Source organism: Brachyhypopomus gauderio, chromosome 13 (assembly GCF_052324685.1).
Source record: "Brachyhypopomus gauderio isolate BG-103 chromosome 13, BGAUD_0.2, whole genome shotgun sequence".
NCBI classification, from domain to species: Eukaryota; Metazoa; Chordata; class Actinopteri; order Gymnotiformes; family Hypopomidae; genus Brachyhypopomus; species Brachyhypopomus gauderio.
The window spans coordinates 2,417,012-2,426,815 of NC_135223.1; the positions used below are offsets into that span (position 1 = coordinate 2,417,012).

At 44.3% G+C, this 9,804-nt stretch overlaps 1 protein-coding gene across 8 annotated transcripts in view; it reads right to left on the reverse strand.

Annotated features, from left to right (window-relative positions):
• Positions 1-9,804, reverse strand: part of kiaa1217 (KIAA1217 ortholog) — a 110,436-nt gene that overhangs the window by 70,841 nt on the left and 29,791 nt on the right. The window lies entirely within an intron of this gene.

Genomic DNA, 9,804 nt, shown 5'->3' on the forward strand with positions numbered 1-9,804 from the left:
GCCACAGGTTCCACACGTCCATGCTGCACATCCTGCTGTGTTAAGAAGGAGCTACGGACATCCAGCGTACGTTACCCTGGTTACCTACCTACTGTCTAGATCACGACTGTGCTCCTTGATTACTGCTTGCTGTAATGACAGTGTTTGATTTGTTTACGTGTTTATCTTTGCTAGGGGTATTAAAAACCATCCCCATCAGTCATCGGTAGACTGTAGGAATGATTTTTGAATAGGTCTACAAGTTTACAAGACACCATGCAGAGCAGCAATCGCAGTGGACCTGAGCACCATCAGCTGAGACAACGAGGCATTTAGGACGTAGCACAGTACATTAGTTACGATGGCAAAATCACTCACCATGTGCTAAATGTTTAGCAGCATTAAATATGCTAACTGAGGTCATGCACTGAAAGTAAACACTTGGCTAATTGAACTTTTTAATGTGTCTGGTGTCTCAGCATGTGTCTGAATATGGCTTACTAAACCTAAAGTTAGCTTCACTTACTATATTTGTGAACAAAACCCAGAGGTAGACTAAAATGTAAACGCTGTATTTTATTAAACATATTTAAATAACAATTAAATTAAGTGTGTAACAAGTTAAATGACTCTAGTATAAAGTAAGCATGGAATGTTACAAAAAATATTTGACATGTAAATGCAAGGTTAGTACTGTACAGTACTCTTGCTTACTGACTAAGAGAAGTTGTAACATGATCCAAATGGTGTTTAGATTAGGGCCGCTTCTGAGATTGGCCAACACTGATATCCCCAAAATCAGCAAGTATCAGCCCTGCCCATGTATCAGTGTATCATGTGTGTGTGCCTTGTGATGTCTAAACATGGGAACGGGGAACCATAACATTCATAATCACATTCACAACCACACTCCGCCTACAGCCTCTTTCATTACGCTCACAGGTACAGAACCAAGTCTTTACGTAACAGGACGCTTGGCCCAGTTTAGCAATACTACATCACTCACAAACCTCAGACTGATTTCTGGCTCAAGCAAGTACAGCTTATGGGACACAGGCTTTAATAAGCTGATAAGTCTGGGAGGACAGTTTTCAAACGATTACTCTGATCCCACCAATCACGCTGACTTGAGCAGCTGCTTACCACACCTTCTCTGAGAAGTCTCCTATCACCACGCCCCTGCCCCGCCCCTGCCCCGCCCCCACCCTGTCTCCTACCTCATTCCTTTGGATGCATATTTTAATTTCTCCATGCTGTAGATGTCTTTGGGTGCGTGAGAACAGCAACGCTCAGCAAGCTCGTGGTTACAAGCAGCGTCTCCAGACTGAGAACCAAAGAGTTTTTGGAAGGTGAAGATCCAGTTGGAGTGTGTGTAATATATTAGTCACAGCTGCTTCATCTTGTTGTCACTGTCCTGGAAATTGCATAATTATGCATAATTTCAACTTAAAAGCTCAAAGTGGTTTCCAATCACTATAGCCACCATTGATCATCACATATAGCTCAATGCATTGTCTCACACACACACACACACACACACACACATAGAGAAAATAGGGGTTTTCATATTTCCATTTACCACATCACATAAATACCTGACAACTCTGGACCTGTCGTAGCTAAACACACACACACACACACACACACGCGCGCGCACACACACACACACACACACACACACACACACACACACACACACACACACACACACACACACACACGCGCGCGCGCGCACACACACACACACACACACACACGCGCACACACACACACACACACACACACACGCGCGCGCACACACACACGCACGCACGCACGCACGCACACACACACACACACACACACACGCACACACACACACGCGCGCACACACACACACACACACACACGCACACACACGCACACACACACACACACGCACACACACACACACACACACACACACACACCCTCTAGGTGGGCAGTAGAATGTTAATTGCTTAGGAGACAGACATTTCGCATATACTTCTTGTCTCCCTCTCTTGTCTCTATGTCCATACGATAAATGGACAGGGGACGGTGTCACGGCCCACAATGCACCCCGCCGTTAGCCCTACCGCCCGTGCCTACACAGCGGCGTGCACAATCGCACACACACGTCACATGCCTCAATGAGCCGCTGCTCCCTGCCCTTTGACCCCCATGTCACACCACTATAAACTACTGCTACGTTCGAAGCTCCCCAGGGAGACATGGTCGACTTCCTTCAGCTTCTTTTAAACGTGTTTTCCCTTCAGTGTTGCCCCAGGAAGGAAGGGGCTTTCTGCATTCGCACGCTACAACGCACATGCCGTCGGACGTAAGCCGGAGAGAAGAGCTCGGCGCGAGGGGACATGGACCTGAGGTAAACGGAGGACGGGTGGAGCGGAGCCCGGGCAGACAGTGTCTTATTACTCCACCACCCTCTCACTCTGTTCCGTCATCGCTCCGCTGCAAGACAGCCCTTCATCTTTGAGTTGTTTGTTTGTTTAAATTTATTTATTTATTTACTTTTGGCTTTGGTCTTCTCATGTCAATGTGACAGACTTTTCAAAGTGTGTCCAACAATCCAGGGAGCTCATTTAGATGTGTGTGTGGGCGCTTCTGTGTGTGTGTGTGTCTACCATCTGTTCAAGCTTCTAGGCTCACCATAATAAACAGCCTTTCACTGTTTGCCTAACCGAAGTTCAAACAGAGAAGACACACACACACACACACACACAAACAACCTATTCAGAGAGTGGGACAGAGACAGTGAGACAGGGACACAGGGAGACAGAGACCGAAAGAAGAGTCAGTTATATTAATGCATCCCTTTCATGTAGATATACTTCTGATATACTCTTGGGTCCCAGTGCAGGATTATGGACGTCCCATCCTATCAAATGAGATCTTTTATGAATGATGTCATATCCTATTGTGTCCTGTGTCTTTTGTCCTTAATTAACCAAATCTTAACAAAAACAATTTTTTTCCTTTGCTCAAGGTTTATCAAACTTGGACTGAATGTCCAATTTGTCCATTGATGAAATGTCATTGATGGTTTGTGTAGCCTTTTGAATTTCAGTGTGCATTAATAGCTTTGACCGGCTATTTGCATTAACTGCTGTGGATACACAGCATGCATTATACTTGTTTTATCATGCTATTGATATTTTTGATTTCTTTGTTTAGGCACGTAGTCATCATGGGTGTGTGCACACGTACATGCACATCGTGATGCATCAGAGCCTGGTGTTGTGCCTGTGTGCCCCGGCCAATCACCTGCAATTTCTGCAGCAACTGACAACTCAAAAATTCAAAAGGTGACTGCTGCAGCATTAGAGTGCCATCTTTGACTCCGACTGTTGACATCAAAGTAAAGCAGAATACGATTGTGAACCTGCAGTCCTCTTCCTGGACCTGATCCGTGATTGGTTGGTCAACAGTTCACTCGATTTAGTTTTCTCCAGTTGAAGGACAGCTTTCTGGACATGTCCCCTGAAACTTGACATGACAGTGCAGACTACCAGTGTTCTGAGATCATTGTGCTCTGAAGGTTGTCAACCAAACCGCAGAACACTGATTGAGGATTACAACCGCATCATCACAAATGATGAGGAGCAGAAGCAGTTCTTATTGTAGACAGTTCAAGACTACTAAATGTCCAGATGCAAATAAGAATATGATTAGTAGAACGTTAACATAATGTGATTAGTAAAACATTAGCATAATGTGATTAGTAGAATATTAACAGAAAGTGATTAGTAGAACATTAGCAAAATATGATTAGTTACGCAATAATGGTATAACTGTGGTATAATCAGTAGTATTATACTGTGGTATAACTGTGGTATAATCACAATAATACACTCGAGGTTCGTGCTATAACGTGTAATATTGGCACTGCCTGCGGCCTCGTGCCTACGACCACAGCACAGCAGTGCTGATATTACACGTTATAGCACTCCCTCTCGTGTATTATTGCGATTATACCACAGTTCCATTATCGCTGTTTATTGAAAGATTTTGAGTTAAAGTGGACGAGAAAATACGACCTGATTGGTTAAAAACACTCCACCAGTTAAAATAGTTCTATTCAATGGCTCGCTGCTAAACTTACACAACACTGGAACAGCCTTACCCAATAAATATTGTAGAGGTAAATATACATAAAAACACCTGTTGATAAAATTGTATTTATTAAAAATAAAGTACAACAATTATTGATAATGGATTTTACGGTATTAAGTTCGTTTCTCTGCATTTCCAGCTCATCCAAATCATTGTTTGTAAGCGTGACAAACCTTGGCTCATTGGAGGAATCAGGCTGGTCATTTATAGCTTCATCCTCCATTTTCAGATCGAAACAAATGCTTTCAAAGCCAATAGATTTAACAAACTCCCTGTAATTCATTTTGATAATGTTGCTGCTTGTTTGTAGTTGGCTTGTAAACGCTGCTTCGTTGCTAGGTTACCTGTATGTGGCGGAGTGATACATGGAGAGCTTCGGTTACAGCGCATTATCGGCTAATAATGGCACTCCTAGATCGCCTCTCAGCCAATCACATTGTAGGGTCGGAACTAACTGTGGTATAACAGAATATTAGCAGAATGTGATTAGTAGAATATTAACAGAAAGTGATTAGTAGAACATAAACAAAATGTGATTAGAACATTAGCAGAATGTTATTAGTAGAACATTAGCAGAATGTGATTAGTAGAACATTAGCACAGAACATTAATATTAGTAGAACATTAATAGAGTGCGATTAGATGCGTGCTTGCACTTTTCAGCACATTCTGAAAGAGAGAGAGTGAGAAAGAGAGAGAGAATGCATATGGCCTATTATGTCCAATATGCACATAAATAGCCAATATGAAGCTCACTTCAAGAAACTAAGGAAGTTATCTCTTGCGTCTGGAGTTTGAGGGTGAGTGTGGACGTCTGGTAGTATGTAAAAATCAACCACGATCAGATTTCTTCTCTGAGCTCAGTGACTCATCAGTACCAGACGGGGTGTGTAAGTGGGAGAACTATTAGCCACATTTACAATGAACTCTAGGTGAACCTATGAGGGATGTGTGCATGTGTGTGTGTGCATGTGTGTGTGTGTGTGTGTGTGGGTGTGTGCGCATGAGTGTGTGTGTGTGTGTGTGTGTACGTGTGTGTGTGTGTGTGTGTGCGCGCATGAGTGTGTGTGTACGTGTGTGTGTGTGTGTGTGTGTGTGTGTGTGTACGGGCATGAGTGGGCGCACGCGTGTGTGTATGTGTGTACGGGCGCGTACATGGGTAGAGTACAGAGAGGAGAGAGACACTCCCATATCCATTCATCCATATCATACATCAAAATATGAAAATACATATTTCTGTTTTGAGTCATAAAAAAGAGCTTCATGGAGTTCAAATTGCTAATGGCTGGAGTTCAAACACATCACGGATACACACTCCTCCATCTATCAGAGCTAGCCCTGTTGTTCTGGGTCACCCAACATGGGTGAAAAACACACTCCGAGTGGTTTGGAATAGCCATCTATCTTTCCATCTACATAAGTTGTGTACAACTGCTTATTTTGAGTGTGGACACAAAGAAAATGCCAAAACGTCGAACAGTCGTTATGACATTAGACTGGGCAGGGCCGTGTTCTACTCTGAAACTTTGGCAGATCCATCAAAACTGAGGTGATGGGAGGAGACTCTTCTGAGCAGTCAAAACTGAGAAAATAAACAAAATGTGTTTGGCCTGTCTGTGACTTGAGTGAGAGGGAGAGACAGGAGAACGCAGGGAGTTTAAAGTCCCACCACCATGACTGTTCTAACACTCACAGAACGTGGGCCATATATCACATATAATCATGGTAGATCCCACACTGCTGAGATTTTATATCGCAGGCATTTTCCTGTAACGTAGCTTTCGATTTTGAGCATCGGCGTGAGGAGAAGCAGATTACCTAAACCCTGGGGTAACATGACTTGTAATAAACGGGTTGGAATTCAATAAAACCTCGTAGGTTTTGTATCGACTCCAGGAGTTTCATCTCTCCGGGGCCCAGAGGGAGTGATGAGTGTGGCTGTGCCGGAGGTAGTTAAGACGCTACGCAGCCAACGGCAGCCGCTGAACGAATGAACACAAGGTGGCGCTGTGCCGGGAACAGAGCGCCGTCTCACGAGAGCGGAGCTACCAGCTGGAAATGAGCGGTGGACGTGTGACATATGAACATTTCCCGCAGACAAAAGGATAGAGGATAAAACTTTAATGGAGGGAAAGTGACAAGACTGACACCAGCGTGGGTGGGAGACATGATGACATGACATCAATGCATTCAGGCTTCTGATGGCTTGGCTGTGACAGGTTTTTCTCTATAAACCACACATACATACACACACACACACACACACACACACACACACACACACACACACACACACACACACACACACACACATATTTCGTGAGAGTTAAAGGACTATAATCCCTTCATCTAGCAAGCACAGTTCTCCATTTTGCCCTCAAATACAACAATGATGCTGACTGTCACACACACACACACACACACACACACACACACACACACACACACACACACACTCATGAAGAATCCCTCACACCTTCTAGTGCCCTTTACCTTCCTGCTCTCTCTGCTGCCGAAACCCGAAACCCGCAGGCCATTTTCCACAGCTGCCATGACGACCACACAACCTATGATCTCAGTGCAAAGGATTCTGGAACATTCCTGAAGTGGAGAGTCCCACCTCCCTGTTGAGCAGGACCCCCCCCCCCCCCCCCCCCCACCTTCTCAAACAAAGGAGAAGAAATGACACTAACGAGAAATGATAAACTTCCTCGAGTCCTCTCCCCAACTCCCTGCCTTCTGCCGTGTGACCTGCCAGACAGCAGACGATGGGGAGACGCCGTGCGCCCGTCAACAGGAGACCTGGATCTTCTCGTTAGCTGAGATGGTCAGCGCCTTGCAAGCAGACTCCTGCCTGAATATACGACCTAGCCCGCAAGACTCCTGAAAATACCAGTTAAGATCAATTAGAAATGAGCAAGATGACATCTAGCTGACCCAGCGTGATTCCGTTTGAACTCCGTCTCTTCTGATGAGGGCAGGTGAGTCAACAAAAGGCAAATTCGTTGAAAATTAAGATTAAGAATATTAAATTTTTGCCTTGATCCTAAAACGTAGTGCTGACATCATGAAAGTAAACACTGATGCAACATTTCGGTCCATTTAGGAAGAATGACTCTTTTCATCCAATCACTCATCCTCATCAGTCCAGTGGATGCTGTCCAGAGTGTGTTACGCTCCATGTGGTCCCATTCTTGGTCTTCAGCTTTATTACGCAAGATACAGCAAGCCCTTCCATGCTTCCCACATAAACAGAGCTCAGATTAAAGTAACGAACCGCCAATCGTCAATAACATGCCGGTTCCCCCTCAGTGAGCATGAGCTACACCTGACAGACATGGGAACAGACGGCAGTTTGATATGCACAAACACGTGTACACACAGGCAAACAAACAAACTAGACATCTCCGTAAAGGTTAGAAACATTCCAGTTTTTTGTCTCATTCAATTTTAAGGAGAGAGTGCAAAAATAATCCTTGAGTTGACCACCAAAACCATTGGGGTTTTAATGCTTTCCTGCCTTCACGGTGACGTTCAGGACATTCAGGACATTCAAATGCCAGAACCAAGCTCACCAGAACCTTCAGGACATTCCTCTCTCCTCTTAGCGAGACCTCACTGGCTGTCATTTGTCACTGGGAGTCTTCCTCTCTTATCCCCAAGTCCATCCTACCTTAGTCTTTCACAAATCATTAAATTGGCTATGAAGACCAGACTGAACCATTTTACCTAACTGGGGCCTCCCAGAGCACTTTAAGATGGCCGGCTAGCGAAAAAACAAGGACTCTTTTGTTTTGCTATCTCTCACACATGGTACAGGTAGAAAGAGAGGGAGGATGTTGATTTTTTTCCTTCCAGATGTTTCTGGGAGAGCACATGTGCTTGAAGGACATTAGCATCAGTTCTCAGAGGATTATGGCAGATCGCTGGAATGCAAGGAGTTTTAAATCTAAATAAAAATGCTTTGATTTGGGGTATTGGTCTGGACTCACACATCTGCATTTGGGAAACAGTGCAAAACAGTTTGCAAGGTAAATGCTGAACGCCAGATCAAATCTAGCCTTCATATACTCCAAATACCACCCCCCCCTCTCTCTCTCTCTCTCACACACACACAAACACATATACATACACAAACAAGTGTGTGTATTCAGTTAGTCAGACTGTAGACTGTTAATCTACTCAATTATGACCCGTTCCTTAGATAAAGGCTTTATGATGGACATGCGCTATAATATGTTCTATAACATGCTCCATAACACGCTCTATAACATTCTATAATACTCCGTAAAATACTCCGTAACTCCCTGTAAAACGCTCCGTAACATGCTCCATAATGTACCGTACCACGCTCTGTAAGAAGCTGTATAAGACGCTCCATAACACACTCCATACTGCGCTGTAACACACTCCATAACACTTTGTAACATACTTCGTAACACACTCCATAATGTGCCCTAACACACTCCGTAATGTGCCGTAACACACTCCATAATGCACCGCAAAACACTCCGTAATGTGCTGTAACACACGCCGTAATGTGCCGTAACACACTCCGTAATGCGCCGTAACACACTCCGTAATGTGATGTAACACACTCTGTAATGCACCGTAACACACTCCGTAATGTGTTGTAACACACTCCGTAATGCGCCGTAACACACTCCGTAACACACTGTGTAATGCACCGTAACATGGCAGGACAGCATTACAAGCGTCAGCAATCAATTGAAGGATGAATGGTGATGACTTTGTTCTTGTTTGGTGACTCCTGTTTGGGGGCCTGCACACATGATTATGTTGAAAAACGTGTTTATTTCTGCACACAGGCTGTGTATGGTGAAGAAAGGAATTGGCCCAGGTGGAAAATTCTGACCTCCCCAGGGCATGGGGGTTTCTGATTGGTGCTTTAAAGCTCTTTTGATTTTTATATGCCAATATCTTTCAGCCTTTGCACTATGAAGGGTTAACTGTGACAGCAACATCTGGTTTCCAAAACCTGTCCATAAAATCCATGAAGGAGACACAAACCGACAAGCAGAGACAGAGAGATAGACAGATATATGGAATGAGAGAAAAAGAGTGGCATAGCAAGAGAGAGAGCCATAGACTGAGAGAGAGAGAGAGAGAGAGAGAGAGATACATAGACAGAGAGAGATACATAGACTGAGACAGAGAGAGAGAGACAGAGACTGAGAGAGACAGACTCAGACAAAGAGAGAGACAGAGAGAGAGAGAGAGAGAGAGACCTGGACGTTCAGACAGGCAGCTTGCTTAGACACATTCCTGACCTCCTTCCATCACCCCTGAGCTTGATGTACCCCACCCCCAACACACACACACACACACACACACACACACACACACACACACACACACACACACACACACACACAGAGAGTAATGACTCAGAATTTTATCTGGTCTAGATAGTCTCTAGTGGTGTCCTGTCTGGTAGTAAGCACTTAACCTAAATAAAACAAGTGTACACATATGTGTCTGTCTGTGTGTGTTTAGAATATTTGGTACAGTTCAGTTTCCATCCATTTTCTTTGTTCTTCACAACACAAAAACCAACACACATAATTACACAGTGCCACCGCACAGAACACCAGAGAGAAAAACACACAACACACAAACAACACCACAAAGAACAACCCATGGCTCTAAATCCATAACTCCCAACTCAGGATG